This window comes from Colobus angolensis, unplaced genomic scaffold (genome assembly GCF_000951035.1).
Source record: "Colobus angolensis palliatus isolate OR3802 unplaced genomic scaffold, Cang.pa_1.0 Scaffold53, whole genome shotgun sequence".
NCBI classification, from domain to species: Eukaryota; Metazoa; Chordata; class Mammalia; order Primates; family Cercopithecidae; genus Colobus; species Colobus angolensis.
Genome location: NW_012118821.1, coordinates 10138611 through 10148446, shown reverse-complemented (window position 1 = coordinate 10148446; position 9836 = coordinate 10138611). Strand labels below are relative to the sequence as shown.

Below are 9836 nucleotides of genomic sequence, written 5' to 3'. Positions count from 1 at the left end.
AGAAAAGTAAAAAGAAAAAAAAGGAAAGAAATTTATTGCTTTTTAAAAGTATAATTGTTGGTTGTTTTGTTTTGTTTTGTTTTTGAGATGGAGTTTCACTCTCATCACCCAGACTGGCATGCTGTGGCACGATCTCCGCTCACTGCAACCTCCACCTCCCGTGTTTTAGCAATTCTCCTGCCTCAGTCTTCCTAGTAGCTGGGATTACAAGCACCCGCCACCACGCCCAGCTAATTGTTGTATTTTTAGTAGAGGGGGGTTCCGCCATGTTGGCCAGGCTGGTCTCTAATTCCTGAGCTCAGGTGATCTACCTGAGGCCTCCCAAAGTGCTGGGAGTGCAGGGGTGAGCCACCGTGCCCCGCCAATTTTTGGTTTTAAACCCAAAGAATAATTAGGAAAATGACGATTATTCCTATTACATGATCATAATTGAAAATACTTTTGTTGAATGGATACAGGTGCTGAAAGAGTGCATTCTCGGTGTCAAACGGATGCTTGGAATGGATGGATCGATGGGATACCTGGTCCCTCCAAATCTCATGTTGAAATCTGACTCCCGGTGGTGGTGGCGGAGCCTGTCTGGAGTCTTGGGGTCATGTGCCCCTTGGTGCCATCCTCTTGTCCCCTCGGGAAGGAGTGAGTTCTTGCTCTGTTTTTGCCAGAGCTGATGTTGAAATGAGCCTGGCACCTGCAACACTCCTCTCTTCCTTCCTCTCTTGCCATCTGATGCCAGCTCCCCTTCCCCTTCTGCCACGAGTGGACGCCCCCTGAGGGACTCACCGGAAGCAAATGCTGGCATCATACTTCTTGTATAGCCTGCAGAACCTTGAGCCAAATAAACCTCTTTTCTTCATAAGTTACCCAGCCTCGAGTATTCTTTTATAGCAACACACACAGGCTCGGACAGAACGCCACTGCTGCCTCCCCAACCCGTGAGTCCTCCCACATACACACCCCCCTCGCAATCTGCTCGCTGTGGGAGGACTCTCCAGTTTACCCACTGAGACTGAATAGCAGTAGACACGCCCCCTTGTGCCCGAGGAACGATTGGTTAGTACATTACTGTGCTAATGGCACTTTAATTGCAGTCTTTCGGGGACAAGGAATTTTTGTGTTTTACCCCAGTAAATGACAGGCCTTAAAGTAAACTGTGAAGGAGGACAATGCCAGCAAAAGTTTGAGGCCTGGTGCTCTGTTCAGTAAGGCTTTGTGCGGTGATTTACCCGCTCCAAGCCTGAGTTTCCTTGCTGGCAAAATGGGGATAAAGTGCACAAATGCCACAGAATTGCTGTGGAGATCAAGTGGTGTTGTCAGTGTGACACCCTGGAGAACTAAATGATGAAGACAAAGGTGTGTGTGGGAACCATTTTCACCCAGTCCTCTCCTGCTCACCACCTCTCTCTGAGCTGGGACGTTCACATGCATTGACTTTGCATTCCAGCTCTACGTTTGCTGGTTGTGTGCATCTGGTGCGTTGCTCCAATTCTGTTCTCTCCTGTGAAAAAATGGAGATAATTGGCCAGGCACAGTGGCTCACTCCTGTAATCCCAGCACTATGGGAGGCCAAGGCAGACAGATCGTCTGAGGTCAGGAGTTTGAGACCAGTCTGGCCAACCTGGTGAAACCCTGTCTCTACTAAAAATACAAAAATTATCCGGGCATGTACATATTTTGTGACAATTAATGGTAAGAATGGTATTTCTTTTGATGAGATAGATCAAAGGTAAGCAAATTTTCAATTTATGATAAAAATCAAGAGTGCGAATATTTCTATATTTTAAATATGAATATATGAGCAATGACCTTCCATATACTCACAGGTTGCCCATGTCTGGAGACAGTTTACTGCCATACAGGAAAAGTGGCCTTGACTTTACAGAGCAAGCCCATGACCTTGCTTCAGTTAAGCGTGTGCTAACCCAGGAGTTCACCCTCATTACAGCCTTGCACATTCATCTCGCATCGGTCCACGGATGATAATAATAATAAAGGCTCTGCCAGCTGTAAGTGGAGGGGAGAGAAAGGACCTTTTGTTAAATGCAATCCATTAATTCTTGATCAAGCAGACAGGTCCATAAATTCATCTCACATGCAAGGACTCATTAGTGACTTTCCTTCTGTCACTCTGTTACTAAGATTCGGAGGGGAAGAAGGACTTAGAAGCCTGTGGCCTCCCTCACCTATCTGACCTCTAGGCTTTCTGCAGCACAGAGATTACACATTCCAGGCACAGGCTCCTATATAATAGAGAATAAATTATATATATATAATAAATGTATTTTTAATAAAGAATATATATTTTAACAGGTAAACAGATCTTGGCTTTTTAACTGCCACCCTCCAAACCCCCAGCAGTATTCTGTCCTGGGCCAACTATCCAGGGTCTCTTGGTCCCTCCAGGATGACACTGTATTGTAGGTACTATGATGAGTTTCCTTGGCACTGGAAGGAATCTTTCTTCCTTAATGCTACATCTGTCAATTCCTCTCTGTGGCTATTTGGTTTGTTGCTACTCGAAGTATGGTTCCTGGACCAGTATCATCAGCATTGCCTGTGAGCTAATTAGAAATGCAACATATTGCATGCAGCTGCTGTGGACTGAACGTGTGTGTCCCCCTAAAGTGCGTATGTTAAATCCTAACCCCCAAAGTGATGGTCTTTGGGAGGTGATGAGGTCGTGAGAGCGGAGTCCCATGATGGCATGAGTGCCCTCATGAAGGAGGCCCCTGGAGAGCTCCCTCAGCCTTTCTGCCACATGAGAACACAGCGAGAAGACGCTGTGAACAATGAAACGGTTCCTCTTCAGACACGGCATTTTCTGCCACCTCGATCTTGGACTTTCAGTCTCCAGAGGGTGAGAGCGTCTGTTGTTCACAAGCCACTCTGTCTGTGGCACTCTGCAGAGCAGCCCAGACGGACTGAGACAGCACCCACCGCCACCAAGTCCACAACTGCGGAATCAGTGTCTGCGTCCCACCGTGATCCCTGGGTGACCTGCTGTGTGTTCACTGAAGTGGGAGACGCACTGATTCTTAGAGATCATTTAACTCATGGATTTAATCCTCTCATTAACAGAAGACTAAGTTGAGGATTTGAAAGGTTAGATGATTGATCCAATTATAGTTATGCTTGTTCTATAAAAATAATATTCAGAGATAGCAGGACCTTAAGAATAATTTGTTTGGAAAAGTGCCCTCTAACTAAAAAAATCTGTGGTGGGGGGTGGGGAAGACCAAATCTCAATAGAAAACTAGTTAAATACCTACAGTCCCAGCTCCTCGGGAGGCTGAGGTGGGAGGATTGATTGAGCCTGGGAGGTTGAGGCTGCAGTGAGGTATGAATGCGCCACTGAACTCCAGCCTGGTTGACAGTGAGAGACTATCTCAAAAAAAGAAAAAGAAAACTGAGGGCAACCCATTTCTCCAGGATTCCTCTCTGCAGCAGTGAGGGCTTCTCTTTCTTTTGCCTATTAAAATTCTGCTCTCAACTGAAAAAAAGAAAAGAAAAATGGTTAAAATATGAGCAGAAAAAAAAACACACAAAAACATACAAAACGTTTTAAAATGGTCCTTGAACATATGAAACACATGGAAATATGCCACCTTCACTCCGAATTAGAGAATGCAAATTAAATTACACTGTAGTCTCATTTTTCACCTGTCAGACAGACACAAAGTAAAAAGTATGACGACACATTCTGTTGGGAATGCTGTGGGAAAACAAGAATTCCCATATGAGGCACAACGCTTTTCCAAGGGAAGGTGGCAGTGCGTAACAAAATTACCTATGACTCTACCTTCCGAGGCTGAGATCCCACTTCTAGAAACTTATCCCAAAGGGGCTGCTCCAAAAGCATCCTAACGCGTACGCGCGAGTTTGTTTGTGGGGGCATTGTTTAAAATTACAAAATGTTAGTTATGACTCGGGTGCGGTCCAAGTGTCTCCACAGAACACGGGCAGGGTGAGAGTGGTCTAACTGCCCAGTGCAGAGCGATGCCGCGGTAAAAAAGCATGAGGGAGGTCTCCTGAGCTGACACGGGGGGATTGCCAGGAAATATGTTTAAGGGAACACAAAATGCAAACATCAAATGCGCTTTTGTGTAAGAATGAAGGGGAAGTAAGAAAATATACATTCAAGCTTCTTCTCTGAGAAAACACCAAATGGTGGCCCTGGGATGGGGAACCGCGGTGGCTTCCGCGGAGGTTTCGGCAGTGGCATCCGGGGCCGGGGTCGCGGGTGGGTCGGGGCCGAGGCCGCGGAGCTCGCAGAGGCAAGGCCGAGGATAAGGAGTGGATGCCGGTCACCAAGCTGGGCCGCTTGGTCAAGGACATGAAGATCAAGTCACTGGAGGAGATCTACCTCTTCTCTCTGCCCATTAAGGAATCTGAGATCATTGACTTTTTCTTGGGGGCCTCTCTCAAAGACCAGGTTTTGAGGATTATGCCGGTGCAGAAGCAGACCCGTGCTGGCCAGCGCTCCAGGTTCAAGGCGTTTGCTGCTATCGGGGACTACCATGGCCACGTCGGCCTGGGTGTTAAGTGCTCCAGGGAGGTGGCCACCGCCATCCGTGGGGCCATCATCCTGGCCAAACTCTCCATTGTCCCGGTGCGCAGCAGCTACTTGGGGAACAAGATCGGCAAGCCCCCCACTGTCCCTTGCAAGGTGACAGGCTGCTGCGGCTCTGTGCTGGTGCGACTCATCCCTGCACCCAGGGGCACTGGCATCGTCTCAGCGCCTGTGCCCAAGAAGCTGCTCATGATGGCTGGTATTGATGACTGCTACACCTCAGCCCAGGGCTGCACTGCCACCCTGGGCAACTTCGCCAAGGCCACCTTTAATGCCATCTCTAAGACCTACAGCTACCTGACCCCTGACCTCTGGAAGGAGACTGTGTTTACCAAGTCTCCCTGTCAGGAATTCACTGACCACCTTGTCAAGACCCACACCAGAGTCTCCCCGTGCAGCGGACCCAGGCTCCAGCTGTGGCTACAACATAGGCTTTTTATACAAGAAAAATAAAGTGAATTAAGCCTGTTAAAAAAAAAAAAAAAAAAAAGAAAGAAAATATACATTCAAGCAAAAAGAAACTCAGGAGAGATGAACCAGAAAGCAAGGTTGGGTGGAGGAGGGAAGGCGGAGGCCGGTGCAGTGTGGCCTTCTCGAGGGAGTGACCTCCTTAGATGGCTTTTGACTTTCAGAAGCAGAGTGTTTCACATATTCAAAAGTCAACAAAGGCTGGGCACGGTGGCTCACGCCTGTAACCCCAGCACTTTGGGATGCCGGGGGGGCAGGTCATATGAGGTCAGGAGTTTGAGACCAGCCTGGCCAACATGGAGAAACCCTGTCTCTACTAAAAATACAAAAATTAGCCACGGGTGGTGGCACATACCTATAATCCCACCTACTCGGGAAGCTGAGGCAGGAGAATCGCTTGAACCTGGGAGGCAGAGGTTGCAGTGAGCCGAGATAACAAGGATGAGCGAGAAAACCAAAATGGAGTAAAAACTTAATTCAACAAATATATCTGGATTTCAAATGAACCATGCCCACACAGGGCAGGGGATGGGAGGCGCCTTGAAGTCATTGCAGTAAGTCAGGTCAACCTTAGTCACATGATTGTGCCTGTGTCAGGTGAAAGACATGGAGAACCCCCACTACGAACTGCAGAGGGTGAGTCCCTAGTACTGAACTACAGAAGGCGAGTGTGTTCCCAGTACTGAAATGCAGAGCGTGAGTCCCCAGTACTGAACTACAGGAGGCGAGTGCGTTCCCAGTACTGAAATGCAGACGGTGAGTGTGTTTTCACAGCGTACAGTTAGCAACACTGAAGCTCCGTGTTGTGCATTCCAGGACTGAGCAAGGAAACACACTGTGGAAATGGGTGAAAGCCCAATTCTCGCTGTTGAAGGAGGAATTTACAAATACGGGAAGAAGGAAGGTGAGACCACACACTGGCTGCTGAAGAACCGGGGCTATCAGACTGGACGCATGATTGCTTTCTATTGTTTTAAATGTAACGAAACAAAAAATAAAAACCAAAACACCCACCTTGACTGAGCTAAAATTTATATACCATAAAATTCACCCCTGGGCCAGGCGAGGTGGCACATGGCTGTAATCCCAGCACGTAGGGAGGCTGAGGTGGGCAAATGGCTTGAGCCCAGGAGTTCAAGACCAGCCTGGCCAACAGAGTGAGACCCCGTCTCTACCAAAAAATACAAAAACTAGCTGGGCATAGTGGTGCACACCTGTAGTTCCAGCTACTGGGGAAGCTGAGGTGGGAGAATCGCTTGAGCCCAGTAGGTTGAGGCTGCAGCAAGCTGTGATGGTATCATTGCACTCCAGCCTGGGTGACAGAGTGAGATCCTGTCTGAAAAGAAAAACAAAACAAAACAAAACCAAAAAAACACCCCTGTGTGTATAAGTTCAATGGCTTTCAGTAAAGCCACAGAGCTGTGCAGTCATCCCCATCACACGGCTCAGAACACCTCCACCACCCCCAAATGTTCCCTCTCCAGGCACCGTCACTGCACCGCGGGCCCCGGGGACTTCTCTTCCGCTTTCCCTCACGTATCTGCCCTTTCTAGATTTCCACCGCGGGCCCCGGGGACTTCTCTTCTGCTTTCCCTCACGTATCTGCCTTTTCTAGATTTCCCGGAGGGAAATCATCGTAGGTAGAATCACACAGTATGAGGTCTTCTGTGTCTGGTTTCTTTCACTTTGTATAATGTGTTCGAGGTTCGTGCTGATGTAACTTATATTAGTAGCTTGTCTGTCTTTGTTGCTGAGTAGTATTCCTTCCTATGGCTGTACTGCACGTGTTTGTTTATTGATCCATTGATAGACATTTGGGTTTGTCCTTCTTTTTGGCTATTATGAGTAATGATGCTATAAACATTCACATACATGTTTTGTGTGAACATAAATTTTGATTTCTCTTAGCCAGATATATAGGAAGAGATTATATAATATCCTATTGGCTTTAGGAAGTTGGAATGATTAGCGTGAAGGCAGTGAATATGCGTATGTATCCACAGTCTTCTCAGAAGCTGGGCTCTACATTCATGTTTTCTCTAATAAGAATAAGAATACTAGTGATATACATATATAAATTCTGAATTCAGGCCGGGCCTGGTGGCTCATGTCTGTAATCCCAGCACTTGGCGAGGCCGAGGCGGGTGGATCGTCTGAGGTTAGGAGTTCAAGACTGGCCTGGCCAGCGTGGCAAAACCCTGTTTCTACTAAAAATACAAAAAAAAAAAAAAAAAATTTAGCGGGCCTGGTGGCAGGCACCTATAGTCCCAGCTACCTGCGAGGCTCAGGCAGGAGAATTGCTTGAATCTGGGAGGTGGAGATTGCAGTGAGCCAAGACTGCACCACTGCACTCCAGCCTGGGTGACAAAGCGAGACTCTGTCTCCAAACAAATAAATAAATATAAGTTATGAGCTGTGACTCGTAAGTCAGATGATTTGGGGCAAAATTCAAGGCTCTGTGTTCATGAATTATTCGCTAATTATGTGAAATTCTAATGTACTTGATGACTCCTTGAGCCTTCTGCAGGAAAATAAAAAATTTCGGCTGGTACTGGGTAAAAAGAGAAAAGTGGTCTCTGACTTCCAGCAGCCGCGTGGAATACTAGCTGGCCTTGGTGTTGTGACAGCTGGCCTAGCACCCCAGCAGTCCTGGTTTTCCTGTTGAACATAAATGATTTAAGAGAACGTCAAGGCCCGACGCGGTGGCTCAGGCCTGTAATCCCAGCACTTTGTATAATGTTTTCAAGGTTCATGCTGATGTAACTTACATTAGTAGCTTGTCTATCTTTATTGCTGAATAGCATTCCATCGTATGGCTGTCTCACACTTGTTTGCTACTGAGGCTGAGGTGGGCGGATCACGAGGTCAGGAGTTAGAGACCAGCCTGGCCAACATAGTGAAGCACCATCTCTATCAAAAATACAAAACTTAGCCAGGCGTGGTGGCGGGTACCTGTAATCCCAGCTACTCAGGGAGACCAAGGCAGGAGAATCTCTTGAACCTGGGAGGTGGAGGTTGCAGTGAGCCGAGATGGCGCCACTGCACTCCAGCCTGGGCGACAGTGCGAGACTCCATCTTAAAAAAAAAAAAAAAAAAAGGCCAAAATCAGATAAGGCTACATTAACCCATGACTGATGAAGACAAAAACAAGACCACTCCAAAATCATGTCTGAATCCAGGCAAAATATGAACACTGACGAGGCCACAAAAACACCAAACATCCTACTCTCCTGGTTAGCAGGAGTGACGACTGCTTCCTTAGCAACTGCAGCTGAGGACTGGCGCTCGTCTGCTCTCACTATAAATGAAACTTAAGACACCCAACCCCAGAATTACTCCAGCTTTGTGACAGCATCCAATGCTAAGCAAAGCCCCCCTTTCTCAAGCCCTCCCCCAAATTCCCGACACAAAACCGAATCCTATTCGTGTTTCCTAACACCTCCTTAGCAGAGGCCCCACGGTTGCTCAGGGTGTGCGTTTTCCTCCCTACAATGAGTACCTTGCTCAATTCCAGCAACTGGAGTTTGGAATTATCAAGATCAAAACATTAGGCGAATCATTTGGCTGGCACACTGCAGATCTTGGTATGACCACGTATGTTAGACTGGAAAGGAACATTGTATAGTATAAACTGAAAGACAACTTGTAGCTTACATGAACATCAAGAAAACTATAAAGCTTGAAAGATCAAAACAGGAGTTAGGATATTTAGAGATTTTTATGAATATGTGAAACACCTGAGTTCTGATCATCCTAGAAATTTAAAAGCAGGAGGCAGTGAGCAGTTCAGTTAGCAGTTTTTTCTGTGCGACTACGTACTGGGTTATTGTGGATGGATACTCCAGATGGTAGCTAAATGAATCCATTTAAGTAATTTTGGAGATTGAGCTGTTGAGTCTTTCCATCATCGAAAGGTAGAATAGCACCTTCTCTCTTCTAGTAGCTGAAAGCCATCTGCTTTTGTAAACTTAATCCTCAAACTGAATACGAGCTGAAACTCTTGACCCAAACTATCAGAGAACCAACAGACAGCAGAGTGAGAGATGATGAGTAAACTGTGGAAAATGCATGCAGACTGCAGATCTCACTAGAAATCTTTGAATTTTATTAAGTAATTGTATGGGTTATATTAATGTTGAATTGTTAGGCTGCGTGTGGTGGCTCACGCCTGTAATCCCAGCACTTTGGGAGGCTGAGGTGGGTGGATAGCTTGAGCTTAGGAGTTCGAGACCAGCCTGGGCAACAGGGTGAAACCCCCCTCCACAAAAAATACAAAAAATTAGCTGGGCCTCGTGGCATACACCTGTAATCCCAGGTGCTTGGAAGGCTGGGATGGGAGGATCACCTGAGCCTGGGAAGGTTGAGGCCACAGTGAGCAGTGATCATGCCACTGCCCTCCAGCCTGGGCAACAGAGCAAGACCCTGTCTCAAAAATACATATATATTGATTTTTTGTTTTTTGAGATAAAGTCTCACTCTGTTGCCCAGGCTGGAGTGCAGTGGTGCCATCCGGGCTCACTGCAACCTCTGCCTCCCAGGTTCAAGCGATTCTCATGCCTTAGCTTCCCAAGTAGCTGGGATTACAGGCGTCCACCACCAGGCCTGGCTACTTTTTCTATTTATAGTAGAGACAGGGCTTCACTACGTTGGCCAGGCTGATTTCCTGACCTCAAGTGATTCACCCACCCTGGGTGGGGTGGATGATCCCAAAGTGCTGGGATTACAGGTGTGAGCCACTGAGGCCCGCCTGAATACAGGTGTGAGCCACTGAGGCCCGCCTGAATACAGGTGTGAGCCACTG

General features: G+C 47.2%; 1 pseudogene across 1 annotated transcript; it reads left to right on the top strand.

The window, feature by feature from the left end:
- The first annotated feature begins 4168 nt into the window (after positions 1-4168).
- Positions 4169-5050, top strand: LOC105525355 (annotated as a pseudogene). The gene has a single exon (XR_001003909.1). The product of XR_001003909.1 is annotated as a 40S ribosomal protein S2 pseudogene (transcript).
- The last annotated feature ends 4786 nt before the right edge of the window (positions 5051-9836 follow it).